Source organism: Pleurodeles waltl, chromosome 2_2 (assembly GCF_031143425.1).
Source record: "Pleurodeles waltl isolate 20211129_DDA chromosome 2_2, aPleWal1.hap1.20221129, whole genome shotgun sequence".
In the NCBI taxonomy this organism is placed as follows: domain Eukaryota; kingdom Metazoa; phylum Chordata; class Amphibia; order Caudata; family Salamandridae; genus Pleurodeles; species Pleurodeles waltl.
Window position 1 is genome coordinate 148,358,494 of NC_090439.1, and position 13,364 is coordinate 148,371,857.

Here is a 13,364-nt window from a genome sequence, read left to right on the forward strand (position 1 = left end):
GAGTGAAAGAATGATTGGGGTATGGAGACTTAGGGTTGTGAACGGTTGGTACACATTCAGAACTTTGATGTATTGAAGAGGTTGACATTATGTTAAAGGTGCATTGAAGTTGACATGAATATTGCAAAACCTGGCCTAATAAAGTGGACTTTGACATCCGTCTTGGGATGGTGTGTGATTATTTCACAATTATCTGCAGCCTCTGTGCTTGCTTATCGTTAACGGTGTGAAATGGAGTTACTTTTCTGTAAAAACAAAGATTATTTGTAGAATATATGTTAAGAATGTTCTTGCTGTTTTTGGTAGCTCTATCTTCTATGCATGAAAAAATAATATTGAATGAGATTCTGTTTTTTTTGTGGTGCTGGTGGGATAGGGAACGTTGTGCCGATAAACCCACCCACCCTTCATGTTCCTTTTGTCCACTTATACCACAGAAGAATATGGTTTGGAAACAGTACATTGAGGTAGTTTGGAGGGATGGAGAGTCTGACGTCGGTGTATCCACTCCTTATGGAGAATATAGGTTCGCAGGGGAGGGGAAGACGGTTTGTGGGGCTTTGTAACAGAGCAAGGAGGATGCACTAGAGGATGTTTGGTAGAGTAAGTGAGAGAGAGAGACTGGGGGAATGCAAGGAAGATAGTGAATGACACGAGAGAAAGAATGAGGGCAGGGTATGGAGACTTAGTGGTGTGAATGTTTGGTACACATTGAAATTTTTGATGTACTGAAGCAGTTGACGTTCTGTTAAAGTTGTATTGAAGTTAACAAGGATACTGCAAAACCTAGCCTAATAAAGTGGCCTTTGACACGCCATCAGGGATGGTGTGTGATTATTTTACAATCATCTGAGGCCTCTATGCTTGCATATCATTAAATGCGTGACCTGGCGATACTTTTATGTTTAGCAAAGATTACTTGTAGAATACATGTTCAAATGTTTTTTGCTGTTTTTAGTAGCTCTATCTTCTATGCATGAAAAGAGAATGTTGAATGTGATTCTGTTTGCTCTTGGACCCGGTGTAGGCTTTGTAAATGAGCTGCATGGGGTTCATATTTCTTCAGGATAAAAATCAGTCTCCCAGTCGTAGTTTGCACATTCTTGAGTCATTTATTTTGATGAGCTCATAACTGTGGTATAACGCATTCCAAAAGTCTATTCTTGAGTAGTTCAATACCCAAACATTAATAGGCTGATAATTAGGAGAAGTATTCTTCTAAAACACAATTGTTTATAGATATTTGTACCTCTTTGCACCAATGTAATGGCCTGATTTAGAATTTAGGGCACAGGTACTCCATCTAAAAAATGTTGGATATACTGTCCTCCTTGTAGAGCATACAATGCACTTGTAATAAGGTGCATAGGCTACCCTTCATGTGTTTTGATGGAATACTGCATCTGCCAAACTCTAAATCAGACTCTAATCCTATTTAACTCTAGTCTCTCAATGTATAAATATATAATTATGATAACAAATTATCATCCGGCTATTTTCTGGATTTTGAGTCAAAACCAATGTCTCACTAACAGGAAACTATACAGGCTTGTTCAGATGATTGATAGATGCATATTGTATTTTGTTATCCATCTTCTTTGCAGGAATTACTTTGGATCCCACAGATAGCACTGCAGACTGGGAAGAGTCGATAGCCTGGTTCTGTAGGTACATTCCGAAACTATCCTGTGAAAGAAAAAATACATATTACTCCATTGGCTGATATAGAGTTGGGGAACAATGGGTATTGCTTTGATATGTGGAAGACGTTGTACATCCTCTTTTCAAATGCATGCATTCTCCCAAGGTCAGTAGATTGCCATCTTGCAAGGGTCAGTAGATCACAATCTTTGTGACTGCATGTAAAAAAATAAATGTTCTTTTTAGAGCAACCCAATTTCCTTTCATTTTGGATTGGAGTTATGATCCCAACTTGGCAGACGGTAACTGTTCAATGGTTTGTAGCCTGAATTAGTGTCACGAAACATTGATACATTGACAGATTCAGGATTTAGAAGGTTCACCTAAAACATATCCCTTCCAAATACCAAATCAGTATCCAGTCTCAGTCATACTTCACCAGTCAGCAAAATATTACTGACTTGTAAAAAGGGATTCATACTCAGGAAAACCCTTTTTTTATAGTCACAAACACTACCATCAATGTTTCTGATTTCCCACACACATAAAAAACTATTTAGATTATCTGTCAAAGGACAAGACATAAATGTACCAGTGTCTATATTTATAGAAATTTCTAAAAAAGCAAACCTAGCTGGACTACAGGAGAAAAGTACACAGCGATAGGGTAATTAATGATTATGTCAAAAGTGTAAGAATACTACAGGAGGGTTCTTGTTGGTGTGCTGTGGTCAGAGGACCAATGGGAATCCTCATGAATAGCATGGCCGCTGAGATGTTACTCTCAGAGTTTAGTTGCTGCTTTGTGTGTGTGTGTGTGTGTGTGTTGTTGTTGTTTGTGTTACTATCCTTGTAGGGACCAAGACGTGATAGCATATTCATGCTGTGGGGCTTGGTTGTACTGTTTGGACTTGGACCCATGTCTCCACAAAGCAAAGTCCTTGAAACAATAAAAATTGACTTTAAGATCATCAGTTTTTTCAACTTCTTTAAAAAACTTGACCTCGTGGGGGATCGTGTTTCATAATGTGTGTGCATGTTTCTGCTTAGCTCTGCCGCAACAGACCAAAGGTAAAACTGCAGTCTTTTCACACCGTAGAATGTAAACACGCTTCAGCAATTTAATTCCCAGTTCAGTAGCAGACATAAAAAACACAAAAACAATAGCACATCTGTCATCTGATAGTTTTAAATAATTCAACCACTTTCTCTTTTAATGATTTTTTTTTTAAAACTGATTAAGTGACGTGCCTGGAAGTCTGAAAGGGACTACATATCCCAGACTACTTTGTGGCCCCTGGAGGCCTGGATCTTACCAGCACGTGCATCTACTTGACCAGACCAACGAGCGCTATATAGCACATGGGGGCACTTTGCGGCACAGGACGCGCCTGGAACTCTGAAAGGGAATACATATCCCAGACTGCTTTGTGGCCCCAGGAGGCGGCCATCTTACCAGCACCTGCATCCACTTGACCAGACCAACGAGCGCTATATAGCACGTAGGGGCACTTCACGGCGCGGGATGCACCTGGAACTCTGAAAGGGACTACATATCCCAGTCTGCTTCATGGCTCCAGGAGGCGGCCATTTTACCAGCACCTGCATCTACTTGACCAGACCAACGAGCGTTATATAGCGCATGGGGGCACTTTGCAGCATGGGACACGCCTGGAACTCTGAAAGGGACTACATACCCCAGACTGCTTTGTGACCCCAGGAGGCGGCCATCTTACCCGCACCTGCATTAACTTGACCAGACCAACGAGCGCTATATAGTGCGTGGGGGCACGCCCGTCGTAGCCCGGAGGAGCTTGGGCTGGGCCACCTCCCTAACATTTTTTCTAAGCAGGCACCATTGACTCTAGCCCCTATTGTATCTTCTTGTAGGTTATCATTGAACTAACACTTATCCATCAATTATAGCTTTAATTGGTAAAAGGAAAGCAATAGAGGGTGGGGCAGGGGCAGTGTTAAAAACCAAGCGGAAAAGACATAAGCATGCAGCTAACAACTGTGTTATGGACAGAATTGACAACCTTCTTGATGAATGCGAAGGAATTTTAACTTCCTCCCCGGACAGCGGCCCCAACAGAACTGGGGGCGAGTGCTACCCAGTCAGGAAAGGGGCTGGTCACAAGAAAATGGCTGACATATTTGTAAAACGTGGCCAACAGGTTATAGCCTCCACAGGGAAGAGGGAGGGTAGGAATGTCATCACCCATGCTCCCCAAAAATCAGCAGACAAGCCTCCAACTGATCCCAGCGATCCTATTCAGTGTATCAACCGCTTCATCCCTTTAATAAACATCTCAGACTCACATGACAACCCCGACCCAGGCATTAGGGTGGGAGGGTCAGTAGACGTAAATGAGCACTCAGCCCAGTCAAATGCACAGCACATGTTATGCATACAAGATTTAAAGAGGGAGGTGTCAGAACTCAAGTCTATGGTTAATTCATTAATTTCAATAGTCAAGTAGCTAATTTCTCCAGACATCATGACCTCCATAAATCATAACCGCAGCCGAACGCCAAACCAATCAGGTACCATGATGAAATTGCCCACAACGTGAGCAAACAGTTGTGCTGACCAACCTCTAGCTGGTGCTAAGATAAGATTTCCGACCAACCCCCCCTCACACAATAGCTTAGGCGTAGGGAAGGCATTCGATGACTGCTATCAAATCACAAAATCACAAGCAACACAGTCCCTACATACACTGCACAACCCGTCATTTACCGATTCCAATCTAAAAGCACTGTTCTAATGGTCAATGTTCCCAAGCTACACCAACTGGCACAAAGAGAAGGGGGAGATTCTATTAGAAATAAGGCAATTCATTGGATTTGCCACGTAAGAGGCTGTTACTCTGTAATACGTGAGGATATAATCTATGCAGTCAGAAGGCCTGACCTAGTCACACACTTTGACATTCTACAGTTGACATTTAGGGATAGGAGTATGGTGGACAACCTGGTGGCCCTAGACGCAAGGACAAGTGTTCCAGGGCAATCCTGTATCCAGTTCAAATACCCTAGTCAACCGGTACACTATAGGGTTAGTTCCATCCACTGCGCAACAGGTATTCCATCTGCTCTCAGTAAGAATGATTGACTTGAAGTTCCTTCTGAAATACATGTTGAACTTCCCCCTGACTTACATGAAACAACTGTCCCTGGTCTGGCTGTGGTCCCCAATATTGCCACTATAATCACTCACGCTTCTTCTCCTTACAGATTCCACCAGACCGCCTGTGACCCAATGCTTAGCCGTGATAACATTGTACATTTCCTCCCCGTGAACCTCACTTACAAATCCAGGAACAGATAGCAAAGCATGAGAATACCTTACCTAGGACCAGGTCAGGTCCCTCAGATGGTTATCATCACTCGATACAGGGTTTGCGGGCAATAGTGATAAAGACCCCTCCCCTCTCAAGCAACCCCACCTGTGTAACCAACCTCTGGTAACTAAACTTTCAAATATGTCAGTGGATAGGGCGGTCCATCCAACCACCGGGGTACGAATTGTCTCATGGAATGTGGCAGGTCTGAGATCTATCCTCCCCATCCTGTCCTTTACCTCATTTATTGAGGAACACAACATATGTCTTTTTCAAGAGACATGGTCGACCGACCCACTCTTTCAAACTGGCTATTCAAACTTTTATATCCCTGCTCTGCACAGTACCAGGGGCAGGCCCTCCGGGGGTCTAGCCATATGGACTAGAACATCACTAAACTGCCATATATCACAGCTATCCATTGATTCCCCTGACCTGCTAGGTCTTCGTCTGTCATTCGGGGTTGATGCAGTTGTGATTATTTTTAACATCTACACCAGAGGGGTTGGGGGTCGAGTTTCCAAAACCGTATGCATGATGGAGGCATTTTTGCAAAACTGTCCCCGGCATCACAAAATCATTGTGGCAAGTGACTTCAATGTCACATTTGAACCTCTTGACTGGGATGATCTTGGGTCCACCCACAAGGAGGATCAGGTATGGTCTATCCCTGCCCTGGATATCCCACCCATTAAAAGGTGGTCACAGGCTGCTGTCCAAGTAAAATCATTGACTGTGGAATTTGGACTTAGGGCACTTAATGGCAGGACCAAATCAGACACAAAGGGTTGTCACACATATAACAAAGTCAAACATACTAGTAGAATTGATTATTGTTTAGTCGACATAAGATTATAGTCTCTAGTCATTGACATGATGGTTATTGAGGGAACTGAAAGTGACCATAATCCTCTCTCAGTTCATATGTCAGTTTTGTGCAACCACCTGTCCATGATCAACACCTCAGTAAAAGCACCAAAGGGAATTAGTCTGGTTAATGACAAATGCCATCTAAAGTGGAACAAGGTTCTGGCTCGACCTACACTTATCGACGCCGCTAACAACACCTTGAGGACCACATTGATGGGCTTAGAGGTGGGCTTTGCAATCTCCGACGAGGAAACAAGCTTAACTCACACCTCATGTTTCAAGAGTATTGCAGCCCTCTTCTCGGCTGACATAGCCTCTCATAGTAAGAGGCTCAAGGGTAGGCATTGCTGGTTTAACAAAGAGTGCCGTTCCTCAAGCAAGCGTTTAATCAAATCTAAGGATGTTATGCAATTCACTCAGCCAGAAATTCTTACAAACCAGCTATCGACATAATCATTAAAAACCAGCCATCGACAAAGCTAAGCGTGAATAAGACGACAAGTGGTGGGCAGCACTTAGTGACGCCGCACAAGAGAGGAACTGCAGTACATTTTGGTCCCTGGCAGCGCGTGGCCCAGCAAACAGCGAATTGAACATTACAACTAATATTGCACCAAAGGACTGGGTAGACCACTTTAGTGGCTTGTACTCTTACGACCATGATAGCTCAACCTCTGGACATAAGGACATTTGCTCAAATATTACCCTAACACCCACCCCTCCAGCGCTGCAACTATTTTGCCAAGTGGACATAGCATATTCTTTAGGTGCTCTAAAGCGCGCTAGAGAACCTGGTTCAGATAGTGTTCCATCAGACCTATTCTTAACGGATATAGCAATCTGGTCAAGATATATTACCATCATAGTGAATGCAATAGCATCTGGGGCACCAATCCCTGAGTCCTGGAAGGGGCCCATTGTTGTCCCGATCTTTCAAAAAGGGCGACAGAAGCATCCCCAGGAACTATAGGCCAATTAGCATAATAGATTTTGTGCAGAAAGTGCTCTGTCACTGCCTTCTAGGCAAGATTCAAGACTGGATAACGGAACACAACATCCTTAGTTCCCACCAGGCAGGTTTTCGCAAAAAAAATCTGCCATCGAGCAAGCCCTCAGGTTCCTGCTTTTGTATTGGAAAACCATTTTTATTGGCAAAGGGAACCTGTATGTTGTTTTTGTGTAACAAGTTGTTGGAAGTTCTTTCCCTAATGGGAATCCCCAAGCAAATTCTTGTATTACTAACTCGGCTCCATGAGGGTAACTATGCACGTGTCAGGTGGGACGACAAGGGGCATCTAACTGACAGAATTAATGTGTCAAGGGGTGTGCGGCAAGGGTGTGTCCTTGCCCCCAACCTGTTATCCCTGTACATTAATGATATCGTCCCCTCTTTACTCAGACTGGAGGCTGACACACCATCGCTAGGCACACAGAAAATTTGGTCTTGCACTTTGCAGACACACTCCTGATATTCAAGACCCCAAGTGGATTACGTAAACTCCTTGTGTGTTTTGAGGAATTTTGCTCCACAAGGGGACTTGAAATCAATGCTTCTAAAATGAAATTGATGAAGCTTAATCCACACAGATCCTTTAGAGGAATGTTCATTCTCAAGGGAACCCCACTTGAAAAGGTTGGCACTTTTAGTTACCTGGGCATAATGTTAACTGAAAAAATGTCTTGGAAATCACATATTGCAAAGCAAGCACTAGAGTTAAAGCAAACAACGAGGGTCTTAATAAAGGACTTTAACCTCTCACATACTAAACCAATACTCCCTGAAAACAGGTTCACCCGAAAATACATTTGTAGTATAAACTATAAATAAAAGGTTAATTGTGTAATATAATTATGTATTGCTATCTCAGTGTTTTGGTGACATTTACCAACCATTCAGCCTTCGGGTCTGTGGTTTGTAATATCCAGAGATGGACAGGGACAGAAATAGGCCTGGGCACCAAATTAAAAGTGGCCCCAATTAGTGAATCAGATAGATAAAAATGAGGTTCACATTTGCACCACAGGATGGTATTAAACATCTAAAGACAGGCTGCATGGGTGTTTTACAGTATATTGTAGAAATAATGCATTTGTGCTTTCTGCAGGCAATGTGTGTGGCAATATCAGAACACCCCAAAACAAATTACGGGCTGTGCAGTGGTGCTGTAGAGCATGGGCTAACCCTCCTCTGACACAGAACTCCACACAATCTATAGAAGCAACTGCATTGGATCAATCTAAGAACCCTCCTATCAACCTAACTAGAAAAAAACCTTTTGCTTTAAAGAATGCTCACCCACCGGGGGTCCCCCTTGGTGGTGTGCATCATCATAGAGTTTCTTACAGTTCAATTGTCTATTAAAGCATGCTACAACCTGAGAGATGCACTCAAACCCTTTGTTGGAAAAGGACGAGGGTAGTGAGTGGGGGAAGGATTACTCTTTAAAACTATCTGTGTTGTAGCCTTAACATTTTAATCTGGGTGTCAGCCAGTATGATTAAAAATGGAAAAAGTTTGGAAGTGTTGGTGCTCTAGTTACCCCTACTTCCTCTTATTGTTAACATGTTTCTGCCACTTATGTTCCCAAATGCTCGTGGCTTTCGTCAGGACCGATTATACTCCCACATCCCACATCTATTCCATACTGTTGCTGTGAATGTGCAATACATGCATCAAGTACACATGAGCCACCTACTTGGTGTCTATAAATGGGTATCTGAAAAAAGAGAGAATAAACAGCATTGTTCAAGGATTATGCACACATGTGGAAGACTGTGTTCTGACCTTGACACAATTCCTTTTCTTAAAAAAAAAACACTTCCGGGTGTTGGACCTGACAGCCTTAAGGTGGATTTCCCTCAAACTTTTTAACTTCTATCTCCATTTTTTCTCATCTTGTTTTTTTGCTCTTTGGACTCTGCACACTTTACTTCCGTTAAGCAGTGTTAAATGCTCTCTCTTTAAAACATGGTAAGATTAGTTCATACCCATTTGGCAAATTTAATTTACTTGTAAGTCCCTAGTAAATTGGCACTATCTTTGTCCAGGACCTGTAAATTGAATGCTACTGGTGTGCATGCAGCACTGATTGTGCCACCCACGTAAGTAACACTTTAAACATATCTCAGGCCTGCCATTGCAGTCTCTGTATGCAGTTTTAAACTGCCATGTCGACTTGGCAAAATAAACAATTTTGCAGGCTCAATCCTTCCCTTTTTAATACCTATAGGACTCCCTTGGGTCAGCCCTTGGCAGTCCACAGGGCAGGGTGCAATGTATTTTAAAAAGCTGGACATGTCATTTTAGGTTTTTAATATCTTGATAGTGAAAAATCCATAAAGTCATTTCTCACTACTGCAATGCCCCCCTCTCTTGTTGGATAATATTGGAGCTATCTTATTACATTTTTTAAGTGTACGTTCCAAATGGGAACAGGTAATATGTTTATGTTTGTGTCTTAGGAATTGTAAACAAAAAATCTAATTTATGGTGAAGTCAACGTTTTTATTACAATTTTGAAAATGCCACTTTTAAAAAGTTGGAATTTTCCTGACCTAGCCATTTAGTGCTGCAGTCTCACCTGGCCTGGGTCACATGATTGGGTGTAGTTAACAGTGGGCCTTTCTGAATTCCTCCTAGACAGCCACACACAGGGAGCTTAGATGTGCCACCACTGGCAGAATGGGAGGGAGGAGGTGGCCCAGCGTCTCTTACACTTGTATAGGCCATGTCCTGACTTCACATAAAGGCCTGCATACTCCCTGCAGTTAGTATGCAGCCAGGGTCAGGAAGCAGGGAACTTGTACACTTCAAAGGCATGGCTCTAGAGGCTTGCCTCTAGAAGCTTCTCCTCACTTCAAAGGCACAACTGGGTACAAATCCTGAATCTCAGATACCACCACTTCAGTACACATTTGGACTTGTTTATACTCTGCCTGGAAAAAAGACTGCTATGCTGTTGAACGGACTATCACTCTGTTGGACTTCTGATCTAAAGGACTGCTGCCATGCTGTGCTGACCTGCTGTCTGCTGCCCTCTTGCCTTGTTAAGAAGGAATGAAACTCCATCTCTTGAACCCAGAGTAACTCCAAGGGCTCCTTGGCGGGCCTCCTGATCTGATGCCTCAGGGGTACAACAGGCTTCCAACAACCTTGCATGTGCACTAGGACTCTGCCGTCTGGGAGTTTACTCGCTCCAGGGATGCCACCCCAGTCCTGGACCCTTGGAGGTTGGCTTAAGACGCTCTGCCAGCCTCTGTGGATTCACCTGAATTGACGCATATCCTCAGCTGCGCAGCACAAAACCAAGCAGAACTGATGCCTCTCTTCTGCTGTATGAATTGGACCCTTCACAAGGACCCTCACTGCCTCCACAGCCCACAACGCCACAGGAACCACTACTGTGTGTCATATCCTTAGCACAGACACTCCATTCCTCGTTGATGGCAACCTTGACGGCAACTTCAGACTCTGCATCACATCTCCACTGTTTCTTGGAACCAACACATTTCCTTGACTGCAAAACGTATCCTTGAATATGATTCAGGAGCTCAAACGTCACCCTCATGGCATCTCAAAACTAATGCATTGCTTCAGCTGCATGACACATCTTTGCAATGCTTCCCAAACCAGAATTTGAAGTAATTTGCTCAGGAAGCCTACATGAGTCCCTGTAGCTGGCTTGCGCTCCACTGTGGTTGGCTTGAACTTGTGACTTCTTCCTTGTCCTGTGCAACCACATACCCAGAGTTGACTCTTCGTGCTTTTTTATGCTATTTTCTCTACTATTTAAAAATACATCTCTCCAGTTCTGCTGATTGGATGTCTGTTGTTTTGGTCCTGTTTTACTTATTAAAGAAAGTTTTAATTTTCTAACTTGGTGTGGGATCCTTTATGTGTGCTGTTCTGACAAATACTTTACATGTTGTCTCTACGTTAAGCCTGCTTGCTCTTTGCCAAGCAATCACAGGGTTGACCACATGTTAATTTAGGGTTGGCTTGTACCTCACCTTGACATGATTGTGGTTGGTGCTTGACCAGAGCTCACACTCCAGTTAATCAGCACCGCAATTTCTTACAGTGTGCAATAGACTTACTCCACAGCTGGGCTAGAGTGTATTTAATAATGTGCAGTTACTTTCTTTTAGTATAGTAGTAACTTTTAAAGTCCTGTTTCTGAATAGCAATGTTCTTACTCTTTTGTGGGAGGGTGGACCATTGTAGTAGCCTGTCCCTACTCAAATTTCCATTAACCCCTTTCCTTTAATAGTAAGTATTTCCAATAACCAGATACTACCCTGTGTTCCTTAGAGATATATTACTAAATTGTAGGCTTATTCTCATGGAGACTTTTGGCACTGGGGCAGAGATCTCCACACACAAAATATACAAGAGGCAGAAATAGAGATCTCCCCACAGGTTATCAAATTGCATTTTGCAGTACATAAGTAGTACTTCTGTAGTACTACTTACCTGCTACACAATGCAGTTTGTGAATAGGGTCCTGAGATTTCACACCATTCATGAAGAAAAAATAAGGTTTAGTGACTAAAATGAAACTAAATAATCTTTCTCTGGCTTTCAAATTGACATTATATGATCCTTGGCACATTGTTTGTTTTCTTATGTGGCAGTTCCTTTAGCACCACACCTTTTGACCACTTAGTAAGTTAAATATTGGTATCAAGTACCTTCCTGTGAGGAAGACATAACATACTTTTTAATTTGAAAATAGCTCAGTAACAAAATTTAAGTTAAAGAAAATTGTCATAGATATTGGTAATCTATTTATGCATAAATTGGGGGATGATTTTTAGTGATGGTCATCCATAAAGATGTCATTATGGTGGTGAGTTCAAATTTCAAATATGAACACAAAACTCAGCATTAATTATGTATTAGAGAAGGTGACCATGGACAGCAAAATTTGAGGGACATAGATAACATTTAAGAAACATTTTCAGGGACATAGATGCTATTTTAAAAATAAAAATGATGTAGAACTATAAGTAACTAAAGCTCAAAATATCCATTGTCCATTATGCCCTCCCTGAAATTTGCAGGATTAAGAATGCCACATATGTATTCATACTACCTAACATAGGGTTTTTGCCCTTGCTCATGAATTCCAACAACAGGAAGTAGTACATGCATTGGTTTCAATACTAACAAACCTAAAATCTGTACAACAACAATATGCATACACAAAACACATCCTTGACTGTTAACCCAATATTCAATTCTACCAGACAAAGGTATTGAGCAATAAACTACTTAAGATATGTTTAAATTAATACATTCATTGCACTGTACTCCAAGGTAATTGCATTGGTTTAATCTGTTCCCTAATATTAAATGTTGGAGGTGTAAACAGGAAGAAAAAGATAGCGTAAATAGTTGATGACATTTCCATAATTGGCAAGAATTTGTAATGAAGTCCACACAGAAATGGATTTCCTGAAGGAACATCATCCATGATTATGCTGCATGATCTTTCGGGAGTCCAGGAATTAACTACCTAGTTGTGTAGATGTTTTACCAGGGCACTGGTATGGCAAAGATGTACTTATTTAGGAAATGGAAAAATGATAATCTTCCTAAAAGAGGTGAAAGGTATAAAAAATGGTTTTGATGACAGGTCATTAAAGATGTATATATTACAAACATTTAGGATTTTTTTTTGAGTAGGGTCACAAGGAAAGGGATGTGAGAAGTTACTGAAGTAGAACAGTTACATCAGACTGTTATCTAAAGATTACAGTGGTATGAGAGAGGCAACAGTAATAGATACTCATAAGGAGAATAAGTGGAATTGGTACCTGCAACAATTTATACAATTTATAATTAAACCTAGGTTGAGATCCTCCATTCCAGCCAAAGTAATACTCAAGATAGAAATGTTGTATAATGACGAGAGCTAGCTCATAGTGTCAGAAGTAAACTTTAGTAAACTATGACAAGATGGAAACTTTATGTGTTTCACTGATTAGCCTAAATATGTTATAGGTACTTAAGGAAATATGATCAGTAAAGTGAATTCTTTGACTTCACTGAATTTTATTGGAGCGCCTTGCTGAAAGACTGATTGTCTATGCCTGATGTATGAATTGCTCCAAGGTTTACCTAGGATAGATTTAAGCACGTTCAGTCAGTAACACTATTTGAGTAGATGTGGGTGTAACTTTGGTGAATAGCAAGTAATTAACACCTTTGTGGGTGTGTTTTTCTAACTGCAAAAACCTTCCTATTCCCAGCCTTAATTGTACCTTAACTACACAAATTTATATCCAGATACTCCCCATTTTCAAAACACTTCTCCTTACCCCTAGCACATAAACCAAAAATAAATAGCAACCACATGAAGTTCTCCACACTTTGGCAGAGGTCTCTGCACCTTAAAGATAGGGTAGACATATGTGAAAAATAGTGAATAGTAACTGTTGGTATGTAAAGTAAGATTATAGGAGTACTATTTTATGTACTCAAAACGTATATATAGGCCCTCA

General features: G+C 41.6%; 1 long non-coding RNA gene across 1 annotated transcript in view; it reads right to left on the minus strand.

Annotated features, from left to right (window-relative positions):
• Positions 1–1,145: 1,145 nt before the first annotated feature.
• Positions 1,146–13,364, minus strand: part of LOC138280786 (uncharacterized) — a 43,409-nt gene continuing 31,190 nt past the window's right edge. The window contains exon 3 of the long non-coding RNA XR_011200882.1: positions 1,146–1,686. This is a non-coding gene — a long non-coding RNA (uncharacterized lncRNA). The remainder of the gene's footprint in view (positions 1,687–13,364) is intronic.